At 44.8% G+C, this 21,096-nt stretch overlaps 1 protein-coding gene across 1 annotated transcript in view; it reads left to right on the top strand.

Annotated features, from left to right (window-relative positions):
• GABBR2 (gamma-aminobutyric acid type B receptor subunit 2) overlaps nt 1–21,096 on the top strand; it is a 339,710-nt gene that overhangs the window by 211,662 nt on the left and 106,952 nt on the right. The gene's annotated exons all lie outside the window — the stretch shown is intronic.

Genomic DNA, 21,096 nt, shown 5'->3' with positions numbered 1-21,096 from the left:
AGAATGGAAATAATAACTACCCTGTTAGGGAGCTATAAAGATTAGCCATTAGAGAGTAAAAACTGCTAATATTTGTTGAGCAAGAAACTTGCTCTGAGCCTCAAGTTTTTCATCTGGGAAATGGAGATAATGCTATATGTCTTGCACAGAAGTTGGGGAAATTAGCAATGATAATAATGGCTAATATTTCTTGAATGCTTATTATGTGCTAGATACTGTGCTAATCAGCATTTTATGTAGATTAGACTCAATAATATAGGCTCAATGCTAGGCACATAGTAGGCAGAGGGGTAGGGTGGGTAGCAGAAGCATAGAGAATGCTAGCAATTGTTATTGTTAACGATCTCATTGCATCCCTATGCCGTCATCGAAAGTAGGACTGTTATTATCCCCACTAGAGGGGAGGAACCTGGAGCTCAGAGCATTTAAGTACTAAATCTAATCAGAGGTAGAGCTGGAATTTGAATTGGGTCTAGCTCTTAATTGTTGTATTACACAACTTCTCATAATGGACCTAAGTGGTAGTTATTTCTGTCTCATCCTGATGTATTTGTCATTGACTCTACTCCCAGAAAATATGAAAAACTTTTCTAAAGAATAAGTTGAAATGGCTAAAGTGCTGTCTTGAGTTTTAAAAAGTCATTTATAGAATCAGTCAGTCTTGGGATAGTAAGAGGAGTAGATAAGATGAGTTGGTTGTTGCATTTCTTAAATGTTCGTATTCCTTTGTGCATGCACTCAGGCTTGCACTGTTGGTCTGGTGGGCCAGACACTGAGCACCTGTGCAGGTGCTGGGGTGTAGACTGTGGTGTGGACACCAAGGTGAGTAGGATGGGCTCCGTGTCCTGGAGCCTGTAGTCCAGATGCAGGGGCCAGACCTGAACACAAATGACAAGCAGTGCTCAGCAGTGGGAGAAACTGTAAGCCCAGAAGGATTTCTGTGATCTTTTGTGAAAAAGTCAGGGAAGGCCTTTGGGAAGAGGCAACATGTGAGCTGTGCCTTAGGCGTGCAGAGAGGGACTGGCCGTCTGGCCAAGTGGAGCGAGATGAGCAAGAGAAGCACATGCGTGTGTGCAGGGAGTATTAGAAAGGGGGGTGACAAGGCTGGGAAGGTATATTGGAGTCCATTTCTGAAGGAACAAGCTAAGGAGACTGGCCTTTCGCTTAAAGGTCAAAGATTCTCCAAGTGTATCTGGGCCAGCAGCACCAGTGTGCCCTGGGAGCTGGTTAGACATGCTAATTCTCCAGCCCCTCCCAGGCCCACTGAATCAGAACCTCTAGGGTGGGGACCCAGTGGCTCTGGTTAACAAATCCTCTAGGTGATTCTAATGCACACTGGAGCTTGAGAACCAGCAAAAAGGGTGTTTATAGCACAGCCTACATTCGGACTGGAAGGTTTAACAGCTTTCCTCAGAAGAGTAGTTTAAAAAATTTTTTTTATTCTCAAAACCTCTTGTTATAAAATCTCACTTGGTACCTGGTATATTATACAGATGAAAGGAGCTTCTCAGTTGAACAGAGGAGGAGCCCTGCCTGTTCACCCCTCTTCCCACAGTCCCCACCTCATCCCACCAACAGCCCAGAGACCCCCCTCCGAAAGGCTCCACAGAGCACCAAAGACCTCCGAGGGCCTTTCTCTTATGGTACAAATCCAGAGTGAGACTAAGAGAGGAATGAGGTTCCCCCAGGGGCCACCAGTAACAATGTACAGCGCTGTCTCAAAATACTGGTACTCTTATTCAGGCCATCTTTTCACCCGGTGCTTCTTACTTAATAGAATTAATTCATAGTACCCCAAGTTGAAATGGCTGGATAGAGAGCTACAGAATCTAGGAAGCATTTTGCCATCTCTCATAATCCTAGAACTCAGCATTTTCCTGAGGTATCTTAGTTGGAGATCATTTATAACTACTTCTAAGTGCTCCCTTTCATCTAAGCCAAATAATTCATAATCCCTACTTGATGAGCAATTAGATAAGACTGCCTGAATCACCTTACATGGCTTGAAGATGAGTTTCTTTTTAATGGGAAATTCCTTGACACACATTTATGCCTGCTCTGACTTGTGACTCATAATTCAGCTATGTCAGAACTGAAAATGGTCTTATAGATCCTCACATTCAACTGCCTCGTAGTGTAGATGAGTATCTGAATACAGACAGGGAGCTTTCAAAGTCACACAGGAAGACTGATTCAGCAAAGCCAGGTAGCTCCAATTGGTCCTGTCCCCACCACACACAGCACCATCTCTTCCTCTTTGTGCAAGTCCCCCTTTGTTGAGAAAGGGATTACAGTAGAGAGACAATTCTCCACTCCCGCCCCACCCTTCCCCTTCCCCCCTTTGTCACATGTTAATATGTGCTTGTCAGTGGGCTATACACAGGTTTCATTAAAATTGTCTTCCGATCAGAGAAAAAAAGGATGTCTTCTGACAAAATAAAAAGTATCGCTGTGGTCCAAGGAGACCACAGAAGGCCAAGTCAGTCATAAAGAAAGAAAGGAAAGGTATGGGAGGTGGAAATAAATGGAAGCATTTCCTATTTGCTGAAGGGTTTTCATTATACAGCACACACAGAATCCATTTTTCCACTCTCATGCAGACACTTTATCCTGGGTCACCCTCATTCAGCATGTTTACTATACAGAAAATCGTTTAAACACATTAATTATATCTGTGACTCAATTTCAATTGATTCAGTGTGCACACTGTTGGCTGGGAGCTGGGCCTGTGACTCCTGGTTGGCATGTTGAAGAAGAGAGTTTTGCCATGCAGCCCAGACTGGGAATCTGTCTGAGCTTGGGACCCAGCTCTGTTTTATGTTCTTAAGCTCTCTTCCCAGTTACTCTTCTCAGGGGACACCCAGAAATGGGATTTTGTGTCCACACCTGCACACCTATGGCCTAGGGATCCTGCCCACCTCCGATTCCCTAAGGACATGGTTCTGATTTTCAGCCCGTTTATAATCTCTTTATGTTTTGCGTTTTAGGTCTCAAAAGCCCAGAGAATTCTGAGCATCCCCCCTCAACAGAGTTTAAGGCAATGATTCCTAAACTTCTGTATGCATGAGACTCTCCCAGAAAGTTTCATTAAAAATTCAGATTTCCCAGCCCTGCCCCAGAACTTATGATACAGTGCTTTACAGTAAGACCAAGGAATTCACATGATTAACGAACAGCCCAGGTGATTCTCAAATAGCAACACTGAGAATTGCTTGGGGCTCCAGTGATGTATGTCTATGCACCCATGTCCATGTGCAACATATCTACACACACACACATTTTGACTTCAAACCTGTCAGAGATGTATTTGTTCCTGCATTCATTAACTCCTTTAGTAGACCCTACACTGGATACTGGGAGCTGGGAGCATAGACAGGAATAATGTATGGTTTCTCCCTCAAGAGCCCCCACCTAGTGGGGGAGATAGACAAGTAGAGGAATATTTTCTGGGCGGTATCCTATGTCTGCCCAAGGCCCTTGGAGGAAGGACCCCATTCTGCTTATAGGAATAAAGACCAGGGCGCTATCCTCAATTTTCCTGCAGTTGAGTGGGCAAAACGTGGGTAATTTTACAAGGTGCCCATGCTGTGGGTGCTGATCATCCTGTACCATGTGCTGGGAGCAAGGATGCAATGCCAGGCTCTCGATGCCCAGCATTCATGATGGTTTACTATGCTGCTGGAGCCCCAACCAGATCTCCTGGGATCTGTTTTAGGGGTTTGATTAGGTTTGTCCATCCCCAGCAGTTTTAGGGGCCTTTGTTAATGGCTCACACCTTGGGCAATTGGAGCCTCCTAGCCTGGAGGTGCCTGGGACTAACACCCAGCCCAGTCAACAGCAGTGACTGGTTGGTGTGGTGGTACACCACCAGTGCCATTCACCCTCCGCAGCTCCCCATGGGGTGTGCTGAGGCTAGGCCTCCCCTGAAACCACATCCGAGCTTGGCCTCTTCCCTTTGCTTCTCTCCCTGCAGGTTCCTCCTGAGAACACATCCTTCATAAATCACTTGCACACACTTCCCTATCCCAGACTCTGCTTATGGGACCTAATCTAAGACACCCATGTGTCTTTGTGGGCAAGTTAAGCATTTTCAAGAGGGAATTTTTACTGTAACCTAATTGTTATCTATGTATTAAGCCTAGCACCAAACCTTCCCTGTTGCCTCTCCCACACCAGGTTCCAGACTCTTCTCCCTCACACTCCATTGCACTTTTCTGTTACAGCCAGCCTGTGGGAGAGCCATATTTGTCGCCTCTAGTGAAGTACAGCTCTCAGATTTGCAGGGACCACAGCAGCTCATCCCTCTGGTCCCCACATACTTCACTTAGCACTTTACACCTGCCAGAAGCTCCGTAAACACTAGTAACCTTAAATTTTGTTGGATTGAATCCACACATGGCTGAGAAATTCAGTCCCACTCTCCGACATAACTGCCTTCCAGGCTTTTATAAAATAAAAAGCCTTTTCAACCCAATAAATAATCAGAACTGACAATGGAAGTATTAACAGGAATCTGTTCTTGAAACTGCTAATAATGATTCCCGTAGTCTTGCTGTGATAGCTGGCGTCACAGTTTCACCCTAGTTGTGGAAATCTCCTTGGTGTGAGTGTGTGTGTGTGTGTGTGTGTGTGTGTGTTTTGGGAAGGGGATGAGGGACTGTCACTGCTTCCTTCCTGAAGCAGGAGAAAAACCTACCGTTTACCCTCCTTTCCCATTAGCATCTCTCTGGGGCTCAAGTCCCAGGGCCTGAGTGGGAGGGGGAGTTGCTGATGGGCCCTCTGTGACTTGAGGTTGTCGGAAGCCTTTCCTAGAGGCAATTACCAGCAATAAACAACAACTATAATAATAATCATCCTTGATGTGTGGCTGTCCTGTGTACAGAGTACATTTATAGTCTCTCTCTCCTTTGTTCCTTGACACAATTACATTTATTAACGTAATGCTAATAACAGCTACAATTAATGAGTTCCTACTGCATCCCAGGTAGCACTCTAAGCACTGTACACTGTTATTGAATACTAGAGGCCCTGTGCATGAAATTCATTCACGGGGGGGGGGGGGGGGTGGTGTCCCTCAGCCTGCACCGTCTCCAATTTGGGACCCCTCGAGGAATGTCCAACTGCCTGTTTAGGCCTAATCCCAGTAGGATTGAGCCTAAAAAGGCAGTCAGACATCCCTCTCACAATCCAGGACTGCTGGCTCCCAACTGCTCGCCTGCCTGCCTTCCTGATTGCCCCTAACCACTTCTGCCTGCCAGCCTGATCACCCCCTAACCACTCCCCTGACAGCCTGATTGATGTCTAACTGCTCCCCTGCCAGCCTGATTGCCCCTAACTGCCCTCCCCTGCAGGCCTGGTCACCCCTAACTGCCCTCCCCTGCAGGCCTGGTCACCCCCAACTGCCCTTCCCTGCAGGCCCGGTCTCTCCCAACTTCCCTCCTCTGCCAGCCTGGTCACCCCTAACTGCCCTCCCCTGCTGGCCTGATCACCCACAACTGCTCTCCCTTGCAGACCTGGTCCCTCCTAACTGCCCTCACCTGCTGGCCATCTTGTGGTGGCCATCTTGTGTCCACATGGGGGGCAGCCATCTTTGACCACATGGGGCAGCCATCTTGTGTGTTGGAGTGATGGTCAATTTGCATATTACTCTTTTATTAGATAGGATAATGCTCAAAACAGCCACCGGGTGGGGGATGTATGATTCCTAGTCCCACTAAGCTGTGACTGGTTCTCACCTATGTCACATCTCTGTCCACATGTCACCTCCGTGAGGCCCTCCCTGATACCCTATATAAAATCACAACTCCCACTTCCTTTATTCTTCACAATAGTTATCCCCATTGGATATGGTGCATATTTTGCTTATTCGTTGTCTGTCTCGTTCTCTGCTGTGTCCCTAAGACTTAGAACAGGTGCCTGGGACAGAATAGGTGCCTGATAAATATTTGTTTACTGGATGAGTAATTTAGATAATTAATGGCCATATCATAGATTTGAAAAGAACAGACTGAGCAAAGATAAATGATTTACCCAACATCCTACCGGTAGCGAGTGACAGAACTTTTTCAAAACTGCCCAATCTGGCTGACTCAAAAGCCCATGTTCTTAACCATTTAGGTATCCATTAATCCAACCAGCATCCCCAGTACCCTCCTAATAAGCCAGGTCTGGGCCAGGCAGGAGTAAGATTTAAGGTTTGCCTCCAAGGAACTCACTGTGGGAACAACCATGTGGGATGCATGGGAGAGAGAACAGGAACCACTCTCCCCATATTAGAAGCAGGTGATGTTGTGGTCCCTTGTTTGCACTGGGCTATTGTGAGTCCATCTGCTCTTCCCACTGGACCATGAGCCTATGAGCCACTTGAATGGGGCCTGTTATTCTCTCTGCTCCCCTGGTGCCTTGTATAATATTGGCTCTTAGTCCACTGTATACATGTTTGTTGATTGAACAAATCAGAAATTGTAGCTCAGTGAGGCTACAAAGTAGCCATGCTAGGGTCCCAGGGTGCGTTGATGGTAAGCCTTGTCCAGAACCACATCCTAGGTCTTCTGATTCTAAATTCAGGTGTCTCCAAATCTTGTGTTCTGGGCGCTGCTTGGCTGCACTCCCCCTATTTACTTAAACACGATTACAAATGACTGCAGACAAGTACAGCACAGGAAAGAAACCTACTCCTTCTGCTGTCAGATAAATTTGAAAGATCAAAATAATGTGGTTTAGTAATTTGTTTGAATTGATGCCTACCCTTCCAAAGCTTGCAAGTTTGACTTCCTCAAGTCAGGGGAAAAATAGCTGTTTCTTTATGAAAAGCAGTGTGTGGGTCTGTATCATTTTACGAGAGCTTCAACAGCAACCCTATCTGCAGACTCTGTCCGGGTCCCTGCAAGAAAGACAAAGGGAGGAGCCAGCGACATGGTGATCATAGTGACAATTACTGACATGACAATAGGAATGGCTATAGTTTTGAATGCTCACTATAGCTGGGTACTATGTTAAGCTCTTAAATATATTATCTCATGATAACCCCTGTTATGGGTTGAATAGGGTCTCCCTACAAATCCATATTTGAACTTTTAATCCAGAGTACCTCATGATGTGACCTTATTTGGAAATATGGTTGCTGCTGATGTAATTAATTAACATGAGGTCCTGCTTCAGTAGGGTGATCCAATATAATGAGTGTCCTTATTATAAGGGAAAATTTAAAGACAGACACACAGGGAAGAATGCCAAGTGAAGATAAAGGGAGAGATGGTGTGCTGCTTCTATAAGGCAAGGAATTCCAGTGGTTGCCAGCAAACTACCAAAAGCTGGGAGAGAGGCACGGAACTGATTCTCCCTCACAACCCTCAGAAGGAAGCTGCCCTGCTGACACCTTGATCTTGGACTTGGAAAACAATTTTGAAGAGCTCCATAATATATCCCATGCATTTCTTTTTGCATGAAGCCAGAATATGCCCTCAGTGTGTGTCAAGGTGTGTTAGTCTGTGAGCTTGCTAAGCAGGAGGGAAGTCTTCTTCGATCAGGGGAGGACAGCTGACATAAATTTCAGCAGACAAGACACACAGCTTTGAACACTGATGGATGCCAGTTCTGCCTGTGTGTGCTCATGCAGAGGTTACACACACATGCTCAGATGTGACCCTCTGTGCCTGCCTGACTCACAGCCAGTCCTGGGGTACGGTGGCAGGGAGCAGGTGGTGGTGAAGGAAGCTGGGAAGATCCACTTTCTCATAGAATTTCAAACCCTCCTTGCTTTCTTATTTTTCAGTGGAATTCTAGCATCCTAAAATTCTTGCTTAAACCAGCAGTGGGCAAAGCAGAGACCTGGAGCCTGGTCCAGGCATTTTAAATTTTGGGGTTGGGAATAAGGTAGAGAAAAGACTGGAAGGGGTGCCCCCCCTTTGTCATAAAAAGATGCAATAGTGTGAAGTGCTTAGGGGCACAGACTCTAGAGACATATTTTCTAGGTTCATATCTTGGCTCTTACTAGTCAGGTAAACTTGAGCAAGAACTTAATCTTTCTGCACCTCAGTTTTCTCATCTGTAAAATGGGGACAATGTCTTAAATAGGGCTCCTTGTAAACAGACTTGGAGACAGAGTGTTGTGCGTGGAAGGTTTGTGGGAAAATGAGCTCAAGAAATACAATGTAAGGAAGTGTGAGGGTGGTCAGATTGGATAAAGCAAGAAGCTGATCTGAAATGTGGTTGCAACTGAGGTTACACTGATCCTAGGGGAACTCTGGCGCCAGGATGGACTGCAGAGTTGTCCAGATTGAGGCACAGGGCCTCGGCCTTTGTATCTTCTCATCAGCCAGTCACAGGCCGTGGGTAGGTCCTGGGAGGGGTGTATTCTTGGGTGAGGCTGTTCTCCATGGTGTAGAGTAATTCCCAGTAAGGGACCCTGCTGGGACCTTCAGTAGCCAATATTCCCAGGACGTGGAGGATGGTGCTTCTGCCATAAAGAGGGAACCTGAGCAGGGCCCCCCAATATCTCCTATGGTAACAAAAAGTCCTATCTTAAAGGGTTATGATGATTGAAGACGTTTGTTAGAGGTTTGTAGAGTGTCTGGGATATGGTAAGTGCTAAATTACTATGAGGATGATGCGGAGGGATGGTGTATTTAGATACCAGCTGCACATAGTCCTCTCAGATCCTCAAACAACAGGAGTTAATTTTCCAGGTAACACTGGGGTAGGTAGGTCTCCAGGTCACTGCTTCAGTTGTCATTCTTGCAGCTCTTGCGTCTTTGTTCAGTCACATCCTCACATTCATAAGCACACAAGCAAACACTCACATGCACTCACAGATATATACTGCACACCCCTAAAATGTGACTGATGGATATTCCTGTTCATCATGTAGAGGGCTATTTATCAGTCTCTTACACTGCTATTCAAATTTGTTTTTCAAAAGAGATTTTACATATAAATCCAGTGTCATTGTCCCTCATTTAACATGTACATTAATGTTAAAATTACATTTAACATTAATTATTGTTTTTCAAATTTGCTCCTTGGATGATTTTGTTAAACCATCTTATTTAAAAACTAGCAAGCAACTTTCTGCAGTAAGATGAAGTAAAGCCTTAGTGGGGGAGCCTGGCCCAAGTCCTCAGGTCAGGCTCGAGGACAGTGGAGGTGGTGGCAGGTCTCCTGGCAAGTCTCAGAGGCCAGAGAGGAGACAATCTTAGCTGGTATTCAGACCTACACTCTTTTTTTTTATTGTTGAGAGTATTACAGATGTCCCCCATTTTCCCTACCTTTCCCCCCCTCCACCCAGCCCCACCCCACCCCAGGCCTTCACCACACTATTGTCTGTGTCCATGGGCTATGCATATATGCATACAAGTTCTTTGGTTAATCTCTTTCAGTCCCCTTCCCATCATCCTCCCTTCTGAGATCTGTCAGTCTGTTCCATGTTTCCATGCCTCTGAACCTATTTTGTTCATCAGTTCATTTTGTTCATAAGATTCCACATATAAGTGAGTGAGATTGTGTGATATTTGTCTTTCTCTGACTGGCTTATTTTGCTTAGCATAATCTCCTGCAGACCTACACTTCTTATTTTAATAATTGTGTTTTTGTCTTTGTTTGTTTTTATATATTTTTTATTGATTTCAGAGACAGGAATGTAGAAGGAGAGCGTGATAGGAACATCAATGATGAGAAAGAATCATTGATTGGCTGCCTACTGGGAATTGAGCCCATACCCGGGCATGTGCCCTGACCAGGAATCTAACCGTGACCTTCTGATTCATAGGTCGAAGCTCAACCACTGAGCCACACCTGCCAGGCTAATTGTGTTCTATTTTAATGTATATTACAAAAATATGACTAGCATTTAAGGTAGTGAGGTAAGGGTTCTTTTTCAGGTTTTTTTTTTTAAGAGGCAAATATTTAGTAAAGCAAAGTACAGATGGTCCGTGGATGCTGCAAAAATCGTGAAGGTGGTACATGTGTGATGGAGGTTTTGGAAACAGTGACCTTACTGCTTTGTCTTTACTTTATCTTGAAAGGCACTATGGTTGTTCTCTAAAACAGCTAAGAAATGAATCATAAAAGAGTGGGAAGAGAGAGAGAGAGAGAGAGAGAGAGAGAGAGAGAGAGAGAGAGAGAGAGAAATCAACCAACAGCAGAATATTGGTTTTCTTGGCCAGCTTATATAGTTACCAAAGCAACAAACAGTACTATACTTGTACACACGAGTTTTTTGTGGTAAGGTTAATAGCTTTTTATTGAATGCCCTTTCACCACATTCATATGTTTTTAGTAATAAAATATGGCGTTAGGCCAAGGGGTTGGTGTCCATCAAACAGACAAGAGCTCAGCTACTTTGGGTGAAGCTGCCTGTGGTAACCATAGAAACATGGCCCTTAAATCCAAGCAACACTATGTGAAAATCCTTGCATTAGTTCCTCTTGTGCAACCATTTGATTCTCAAGTAGTTGGCTAGTTTTATAAGGGAGACTTCTACTACCTGCTTCTTGAGAGTGGAGTCTGAGGTTCACTTCTCTGTTTTCAGTTGCTAGCTCATGGTCCGTCTGTATTTGAATTTCAAATGATGGTAAATAAACAAATATATCAGAGAGATATTCATGACCACCACAGTTTCCAACCTTTCAACATCTCATGTAGGACATATACAGGAAAGACTGGTTAGCTTGTTGGATGGATAAGAGAATGGATGGAAGCGTGGTGGGTGAGTAGATAGTTGGATGGCTGCATGGATGGAGGGATAAATGGTAAGTGAATGGATATAGATGAACAGATGATGGGGGTAGAAGTAGATAGATGGATGAATGGATGAAAATGTGGGTGGATGAATATATAGCTGTGTGGGTAGGTGGATGGATGGATGGATGGATTGGTAGATGGGTAAATGGTAGGTCAATTGATGGGCAGCTGGGTAAATACACAAAGATGAATTAGTAGATAACTTAGTGGGTGGACAGGTGGCTGAGAAGGAGTGAGTGAGTGAACTGCAGGTCTATAAGAGGTCATTGTAATTTATATGTATATGCTTTATTCTAATCAAAGCACATTTTCTTCAGGAGGATCGTCAGAGGTGATAGTCTTGATGTCGTGACTCCTTTTCCATATAAGTCCTGATCTCTAGGAAGTGTTGGCCACATTTTCTGATGTGAGGCCCCATCCTGTCATAACACGTGAAAACGCGTTTCATCGCGTGCATTTATTCTTCACTCACACTTCACCCTTTCAGGGATTCAGCCTCATTAAAATCTGTCCCCTACCCAGTTACTCTTTAAGGAAGTTCCTCATTAGGGCATTTTTGCTGTGAATCGTGTCACACCAACCCATGTGAGTGCCAACCTGAATGCTAAAGACTGTTATTAGCAGATTTCGCCTGGAGATGTTTCAGAGTTGTCAGTTCTGATGTTCATAGGATTATATTTTCAAACATCATCAAACATCCTCTATGACAGACTTGATTACTGTGATAAACTAGTTTTCTTCCTTTGAGAGATATTCCAATTGCAAAAAAATGATTCTGAAATCATTTGAGAAAAATTCTGGACAAAACTGAAGTGGCACTTTCAATTTGGGTGGCTTGCTTAGCTTGCTGGGAGAGAGGCAGCTCAGTGTGGCAGAAAGAGCACTGGACATGGAGTCCACAGACCTAGGTTTGCATGCTGTCTCCTACATCTGAGCAGTGGTGACCTCAGAGAAGTCTCTAATCTTTGTATTCTCTTCTGGAGACCAATGACCAAAGGCCTCCTGCTGGGTTGCTTTGGAAATGAAATAAGGAAGGTGCAGTACAAACTATAATGTACTGTGTGTGATTGAGGGATCCCTGGTGGGGAAAAAAAGCTGTACCTCATCTATATCGTGTTTTTGTGGGGCAGTTTGGCTTAAACAACAGAAATCAGGTATACAGTGAAAAAATTAACTATATGTCCAAGACCAAATCAATTATCCTTTCTAGACCATGGAATTTTATCAATGATGAGACCACAGCGTAAAAACCTGGCACAACTGAGAGAAGTAGCTGTTTCTCTTTGTTCATTCATTTCTTCTACTTGTATGTGTACCACCTGCAGTATGAGAGGCATGGAGAGGGGGATGCTATGGACATAGCATTGAGAAAGGCAACTGTAGTCCTTGTACCCAGAAGGAAACAGACAGTAAACAGATAACCACCTGAATAACTATTTGAATGTTAGTTGTGAAAAGTGCTCTGAAATAAAGTTACAGGTTGTGTTGAGGACATATAGTATGGAGGCCTGACCTAGGCTGGGGATCAGAAAAGACTTCCCTGAAGAGGTTGAGATTGAAGAATGAATAGGAGCTAATAGGCAGAAGGATAGAGGAGCATGCCTGGGAAAGGGAGGAGCAAATGCAAAGGTCCTGGGCTGAGAGGAAGTGTGGCACCTTTGAGAAGGCAAAATAAAGCCAGTGTGGCTGGAACTGAGACAATGGATGGGATGAGCCTGGGGAGAGGGGTGAGGGGTCAGTGGAGGCCAGATCATGTCGTACCAGTTATTCTAAAACCAGTGGGATCCCATGGAAAGATGCCTAGTAGGGGAGCAGACTGCTGTTGTCAGGCATATTTCCCTAGTTGCAATGGAAGAGAACAGATGAAAAGGAAACAAGAGAAGCAGCAGGGATGCTGGTATCAACCAGGGCAGTAAGTGTGCAGAGAGAGAAACAGGTGGATTCAAGGCACATTGCAGAAGAAAAATCATAAGGCCTGGTTTTTTTACCAGTTACGATAGAAAAGGGGGTGATCAAGGGTATACTTCAATGCAATTACTTCCCATTTTGAACCGAATGTTTCTCAAGTTATGTACACTGTAACTATTGCTACAGTAAATTAAACAAATGAATCTATAGACTTTATAGTGTTCTGTAGAGTTTAACATCTGGATATCTGATGATTTGCATAGTGGCCCAGGGAGAACTGGATGGTACAGTCAACCTTCTTAATCCACAGAAAAATACTCCATGTGTGCAGAGGCAAAGATTAGGCCAGAAAGATATTTGCCAAATTCTCAATAAAAACAGGGAATAAGCATGTGCAGGACAAATCTGATTTGAGCCCTTAGGCATTCACAGGTGTGGGGAGGCGATGTGACATGTGGCCAGACCCTCTTCAGGCTGTCTACAAATGAGGTTACAACATTAAGGAAACCCCCTGGTGTGTTGCCCCATAGGAGGAGTATTACATCCCATCACCTTGGACCTAAAAAGACTGTACTTCCAGGAAGTTTTCTTCAGGAAACAATTGCAATATGGTCAAAAACATGGCCAATTAAGGAGTTCATGGCAACATGGTCTGTCTTGGTGGGGCGGAGGAAAAACTGGGAATAACCTAAATGTCCAAAGCCTGGTCTTAGCTAAATAAATTTTGATGCACCTATACAGAGAAATTGTTGGCAACCATTAAAAAATGTTGTTATAGAATAATATCTAATGGCATAGAAGATTGTTTATAATACATTTTTTAGTGTTAAAAGGGTAGTTACAGAGACTTGTAGGATAAATTTCCACTTTTGATTAAAATGTAAAACTTTGTAGACTAGAAGAATGCACTCCAACATGTTAAGTGCTTGTCTCTGGACAGAATCCTTTCTCTTTGCTTATTTCTCCTTTCTAAATGTCCTACGGTGAATATATGTTACTTTAGGTCTCAATTTCAAAACAAAACAGAACAGGAAGACTTGAAAATTACTAACTTTAAAAGACCTGGATTTTAGTCCAGTCTTGGCGCTTACTAGCCAAGATACTTTAGCAGGTAATCCTTCGGCCTTAGTTTTCCCATCTGTACAATAGGATATAGTAATACTTGCTTCATAGTATTATCATGAGGATTAACTGACCCATCCCTATCTGACACAGTTCCTGGCACATGTGGACTCTCAGTCAATACTAACACTCCTCCCCCTTCTGTCACATTCTTAGATGGACCCTGATCCTCATTTAGAAGTGAATGGGCAGGGAAGGGAGAAAGTTGAAGTAGATGCCAGAGAGGCCCTGAGTGTTCCCTGGCCACATTGGGCTTCAGTTTCCAGTCTTCTTTCTTCGCAATGCCAACGCTCTACTGATTGAATTGCCACTGGTTGGAGTCCAGCTAACTGAGGGCATATTACGTAATTTAATCTTGAATATGTAGAAAAAAATACATAGGATGATAATGTTGATAGGATATAGGCCTGCTTGAAAAACTCTTGAGGTTTGAGGCCTCAAGGTGCATATAATTAACTACTGTTGTGATTGGTCAGCTCTAGACTGTGACTCTAGTAGACTCTTAGTGTAAATGTATGAAGCACAGAGGAATTGTGTGTGTGTGTGTGTGTGTGTGTGTGTGTGTATACCTACATACAAACGCACAGTATATAATAAATCAGTGACCTAGATTCTCTCTCAAGCACATGGGATCTTTAGCAAGCCATATGTGGAGATAGTTAATCCCCATAACCACTGTCAATTCCCTTTCAGTGAGTTGGCAGGGCCCCTGCAGTGCATGTGGGCTCTGCAATGATTTTGGCAGTATACCAAAAAAACTCGCTGTTCATCCTCAAATCTAGTAATTCTATGAGCTATCTAATGAAGAGTTGCCTCAGTAATCCATGTTTAATGACCTTAGCCACTGGAAAGCTATCTTGGGAATTAACAGAATGTCCTGAGGTTCTAAACTCCAGTGTAAGGGAAACGTGTCCTATTTCCCTCACCCACCCCCACTGCAATGGGGTTTGGAGCAGATGTTCAGCTTGGTGTCTTCTCCTTGGGCTCATGCTTCCCATACCAACTTTTATGAATAATAGTAACCATAACAGGCAGTGATTTATCATACGTCTCCCTGATGGACCTCAGTGGACCTCAGCTGGCTGAGCTTTGTGCCTCAGTTCATCCATAGGATGCAGATGGTGTTGCCTGGAAATATCATCTGCGAAATCATTTGGTCATAGAAGCAACTCTCAGATGTCTGAGACCTCTTGTAACTCTGAAGTAGTGAAAGAGAAAAGGTTTCCAAGATGAGAACCAACACTGACAAAGTCCCCGGAGTCCTGAATTTCCTGGAAGCAAGCCCTGCCTGTGAAGGAGATGTGATTATACCAGTTTATAGAAGAAGAAACAAAGCTTAAAAAGCTGAATAACCAGCCCAAGTTCACAAGGTGGGACTGTGAACTGTGCCCACGTTCATAAGGTGGGCCATGAAGGGTCCAGGTTTGAGACCAGATGTCAGCCACCTCTAATGCCTATGGGGTTTTTTTATACTTCTGCCCACAACCCCACCTCCCTCCATGGAATCCTTTGGAACTAAGTTTACTCTGTCACACTAACCATTGCTTTATATGGGTGTCATGTTGACTTCTCCCCCAGCGTGCCAAGTCCTGCTGACTCTATGAAATCCCAAATGCTGCCTCTCTTCTCTCTGCTCTCTGCTGCTCATTTACCCTGGCTCTCACTTTTACAGTTGCCAGATTATTCTCCCTAAATGCTCTCTGGCCATGTTATTCCTTATTCAAAACCTTCCGTGGCTCACCAATAACCACAGGATAATCCTAGCATTTTAGGAGCTCCATCTCCAGGCTATAATCTGTGTGTCCAGCTATTTCTACTCATGCTGCTCTTCACATAGAAGGGACACAAGCTACTCTCCCACACATGCATCATTTCCAACCTTCATATGGTCTTTTCTGTTATATTTTCTATCATTTATTCATTTAGTGAATAATTTTTGAGAACTTACTATGGGCCAACTACTGTATTGGGAGCAAGGGATGCAGCAATCAGAAGTTCCTTCCTGCAGAGAATTTACTATCTAGTCTAGCCTGAGGGCTGCATAAGACTCAAGAAATCATTTCGTCTGGCCCTGCCACGGCGTTCAGAGTTAGTGAATTAAATGTTTGACCAAATGTTTAACTTGATAATTTTGTATGACCTGTGAATGATGTTATAAATATCCAAATAGCCCTTGGCAGGAAAAATGGTTCCACACCCCTGATCTAGTGCAAGGGGGCAAATAGTCAAAAATTGACATATTAAATGGGTAAATTATAAAGCATGTTAGGAGGCAATGGTTGCTACTCAAAAGGTGGGGAAGGGAGTGTGAGGAAGGGAAGGAGGATTGGAAATGCCACCAATGGAGGAGGAATGGTGGGAAGTTTTAAACAGGCTGGCCAAAGGAGGCCTCACTGGAAAGTAGTGTTTAAGAAAGTCTTGAAGGAGGTGAGAGAGTGAACCATGCGGTGACCAGGAAAGAGTGGTCCAGGCAGATGGGCAGCCATGCGAAAGCTTAGTGTCAGTGTCTAGAGCACTTGGGATCGAAGGAGCTCTGGCCAAGATAGAGGAGTAACAGGGATTGGATTTACCCTCCTGCCTTAAACAACTAAAAAACCAGTCAAATTATGTAAAACAACAGTTTTTCTGAGACAGCAGAGGAACATGACCCCTGAGAGAAGGCACACAATGGACATGAGCCTATGACTGCCCAGCACAGGAAGGAGGTGGGAGACCAAACAGGGCCCAACAATCTTGCCAAAACTGAGGAGGAAGAGTAAAGAATTTGGACTTAGAGAGACCAAGGAGGCCAGAATTTGCAGGCAGCGTGGCAGACAGGAGAGAGCTGCATAGAGAGGGGAGAGCAGTGGAGAGCTGCAAAGGGGTCCCTGCAGGTCTCAATTACACCTGCTGTGTAATGAGGGAACCACCTGAGACCACAGAAAGAACCAGCAGAAAGGAACAGCCAGAAAGATCCCAAGAGCAGGGCCAGGAATCGTTTATGTTCCCACCAGCCAGCGTGGGAAATGTTTGTAATACATGGGGAAAGGATAGTTAGTGTCCCCGTGGTGGGGTTAAAATTAATCCCATACTGAATGTAGCTCTGGTCCCACCAAACAGAGTTTAAAGGCAAGCCTCAAAGGGTCAGACGTATTCCAAGTAGCTTAAGAATATGTAAAGGACTGCTTTTAAAAATTGAGTATCCAATGATAGGTCCGACATCTAATAAAAAATTAACAAGAAGCAAAGAAGCTGGAATGTGAGGGAACAGCATGGAGGCCAGCATGGCCGGAACAGTGTCATGAGGGGGGAAGAGAAGTTAGAGAAACCGCTAGGGAAGTCAGGAGCCAGGTTGCATCAATTGTAGTAAGCCACTGAAAGGACTTTGGCCAAGTCAGGAGCCAGGAGAAGATGTCTTCCTTCTTGCCTCCCCTGCCAGATTGAAAGTGTTCCTGCTTTGCTCCAAACGCCCTGGGAACCACCAAGTGAGCGGCCTGTCCTCATTGGGCTATGTACATCTGCCACTGACGGGCCTCACACAGCCCCTCAAGGTGTGTCAAGTCAGTGGGGAAGCAGGAAAAAGAGGAAAGTACGAAAGAAAAGGAAGTTCTGAAAGGAGGACCTTTCCCATTTGGGACAAGGAAGGATGTGAGGACCTGCTTCAGTCCTGCCTTCCAGCCACAGACCCATTGCCTGTAAGATGAGGCCTTGTAAAATCTTCCTCACCACCATGACTTGCTTGCTTGTTTGATCAAAATTAGTAATTGAGTGCCACCTATTTCTAAAGAGAGTTTGAAGTAACTTTAAATAATAGGCATATATACGTCAAGGCCACCGAAATAGACATCAGAAATCTAATCTCCCACTCTTATGAAGCTCTGAGGACACTATTTCCTCCTTTGTTCCTTTGCTCTGAGGTATGTAACAGCTCCTGCCACCTCTCGTCTGTGGGCACATCATCTTCCCTTATTTGCTCTTATTTTGAGGGCACTTAGTAAGTAGTTCTTAAGGATGTCTCTTCTTTGGAATCATCCAGGGTGAATTCTGTTTCCTCCTGTGACCCAGTATTCATTTTTCATTACTTCATAACAAATTATCCCAAATTATCTGTAGCTTAAAGCGACAGAAAACTTTTATTATCTCACGTATTTCCTGTGGGTCAGGAATTCAGGAGTGACTTAGCTGGAAGGTTCTGGCTTGAGGGTCTCTCATATGTAGGCAGGCAATATGTCAGTGGGACTGCAGTCTCCTGAAGCTTACTGGGGCCAGAGATTTGCTTCCAAGATGGCTCACCCATGTGGCTGGCAAGTCAGGGCTGGCTATTGGCAGAAGGACTCGGTTCCTCCCCACATGGACCTCTCCATAGGACTGCTTAGGTGTCGTGTGATGGTGATCCACCAGCATGAGTGATCCAATGGAAGCCAGGCTGCAGCTACAGTGTCTCTGTGTGATCTGGTCTTAGAAACCTCACTCTGCCGCTTCCATAACATCCCACTGTTTACAAGCCAGCCCTATTCAGCATGGGAGAGGACTGTCCAAGGGTGTGATTGCCAGGAGGTGAGAATCACTGGGGCCATCTCAGAGCGTGGCTGTCACAGACCCTGACTGACATAATCTCTAAATTAAAATCAGGATACTCATTTTATTATCCACAGGGGGATCAGTTGCTGAGCAAGAAAAATAAGTGTTCACTATAAAGTAGACAGTTATAAACAAAGTGCAAATCCTATAAATATAAGGAATTATGACTCTTGAATTCACCATCAGGACCCATAAGTTGAGCAGGGGTCTTAGGAGAGCCACTGTGGGTGGGAGTGATGGGCTGGGAGAAGGGAGACCCCATCTTACCCAAAGGGGTTCCAAGATCTATTTCACTAGCTTCAGCTAGCCCCACTCGAGCCCTGAAGACAGTGTAAGACACCCACTGTGTTTGTAGTCCATCCCTGGCATTTCACAGCCTTCACTCTGACCCTCAGCAGCCTGAGACATCCAGTTGGGCTATCAACACAGCAGCCTTTCTCTCCCTTTCTGTTTTCTCCTCTGCTAACTCTGTCTCTTTCCTTCCCAAGAGAATTAATGGAAGGTTTTTTATTTGATGGAAGATTTTTAGGTTTAGCCCAAATGAATAGTCCCCAACCGCCTGTGAGCCATCTGGGTTTCCAGTGGGGGAGCGGAGCCAAAAGGGAGAATGGGTTTTCAATCAGCCGTGCCAGGGACACCTGCCTGCCTGCTCAGTCCGCTGTTTCTAAGGTGGGAGATGAGAATGGTGACTCATCGGGGCTCAGAGCGGAGGGTCATTAGGGCTGGGAGGAGCCTGGGAGATTGTGACATCAGTAGTCCTTGCCCTTGCCCTGCTACATACATATGCAGTCATGTGTGCAGATGCAAGCTCACACACAATCCCCATTTTACAAATTGAGAAACCAAGACACAGTCAAGATTTGGAGAGCCTCCTGCCCAATCCCAGCATCTGTGTGTAACCTGTCGTAAGCCATTGGGAGCTTGGGAAGTTTGTCAGGAAGCTCTGTTTCTCAGGTCCTCAGTTCTAGGATGCCCACACATTCCCAGGGCCTCATACTCTCATGGTCCAGCTTCTGCTGAAGTCATTCAGGATTTGGACCATCCCATGATCCCTTGTTTTCCTCAGCTCTGGGCCACATTGATTATGACCAAGAAGCCCTTCCCTATTATAAGGACTTGTGAGGGGTTCCAGTGAAGATTTGGGGGACAGGTGGAGGGAAATCTGCACCAGAGAATGTCATTTGAATAACTTCAAGTTGGACATTACTTACTCCAGATCAAGTTCATCCTCTGCCATCCCACCATCCATTTTTTCTTTTTTTACCCCACCGTCTTCTAGGGGCCAGTTTTGTGGTCTCCCCACCTCCCACTTGTCCTTCTGTACAGGAGAAAAAAACTGCCTCTCATTTTCTCCCCTGACTGCCCTGGCTCCTGCCTGCTGAGGTGTATATTGAGGATCTTACCTTCTATCCAGGAGACTAGTCAAGGTTCCTTCCTGTGCAAGATTATTCTGAGCCTGACTTTCAGATAGTATAGACTTTATCTCGTGACACACTAGGGGAGACTGCAACCAAAGAGCTAGGGGATCCCAGGCTAGAACCCACAGGTCCACCTCCCAATACAGTATCCTTTCTGAATCACCTGTCTATGAGTCCCCAAGTCCTGCAATTTTCCCTTTAATATTTTTTCTGCTCTCTGCCTTTCTCTCTTTCTGCCCGGCCACTCTTCAGCTGAGCCCCTTGGCCTCACACCTGGACCACTGATTGCTGTACCAGCTGTCTCTTTTGAGCCCTGCCCCCACCAATTCCCCGGGTCAATCTGCAGCTTCACCCCCAGCTTAAAGTGAAGATTCCAACAGATTGCAAATTGCATGTCTCAGACTTTCAGCTGGACCGGTCAGCAGTTTGGTTTTCCTGGTGGAGGCTAATCTATTTAACAAAAATAGAACATACAGTAAAGCAAAATTAAATATTTCTAATCATGGGGATGCTTGCATCTGCAAAAGGCCAGAAAAGAAGGGAGGTTGGAGGTGGGGGCAAAAAGCCTGTAGGGGCCCTCATGATGAAGGGCTTTAGAGCTACAAGGCTCCCTTAGCTCAGCCACCCACTCAGGAACCTGGGCAAAGACCCCACTCAGCCAGCTCCCCTCTGCTGACTGTGCAGGTGAGGAATGGCACCACCATCCATCCATCTGCCAAAACCGAAAAGCCATTCTCTGCTTCTCCACCTTCCTCAGCCTTCACATTTGGTCCATCTCTAAGCCCTGTCGATTTCACCCGCTTCCCATCTTTTGAATCATGGATTCTTCTCCATCATGTCACCTTCAACTCTCCCTTGGATTCCACAGCAGCTTATAGCTGGCTTCCTTGCCTCCAGCTTGTCCATGTGCCTGTCCATTTTCCATGTACCAGCCAAAGTAGCGTTTTTTAGCTTTATTGAGGTATACAAATAGAAATTGAATATATTTAAGGTATACAATGTAATGATTTGATATATGCATACATTGTAAAATGATCACCACAATTAAGCTAATTAACATACCCATTACCTCGCAGAGTTACCATTTTCTTTCTTTCCTTTTTTTTCTTTTTTAGGTAAGTACACTTAACATCTATCTTCTTAGCAAATTTTAGGTATACATTATAGTATTGTCAACAGTAGTCACCATGATGTACATTATATCCCCAGAATTTACTCATCCTGCATAACTGGAAGTTTATACCCTTTGACCAACCTCTCCCCATTTCACATTCCATTGGCTGTAAGTGTCACATGGCCATACCTAACTATAAGGGAGGCTGGAAAATGCAGTCTAACCATGCGCCCA

Source organism: Plecotus auritus, assembly GCF_963455305.1.
Source record: "Plecotus auritus genome assembly, chromosome: 5".
NCBI classification, from domain to species: Eukaryota; Metazoa; Chordata; class Mammalia; order Chiroptera; family Vespertilionidae; genus Plecotus; species Plecotus auritus.
The sequence above is the reverse complement of the archived record's forward strand: the minus strand, read 5'-3'. Positions and strand labels throughout refer to the sequence as shown.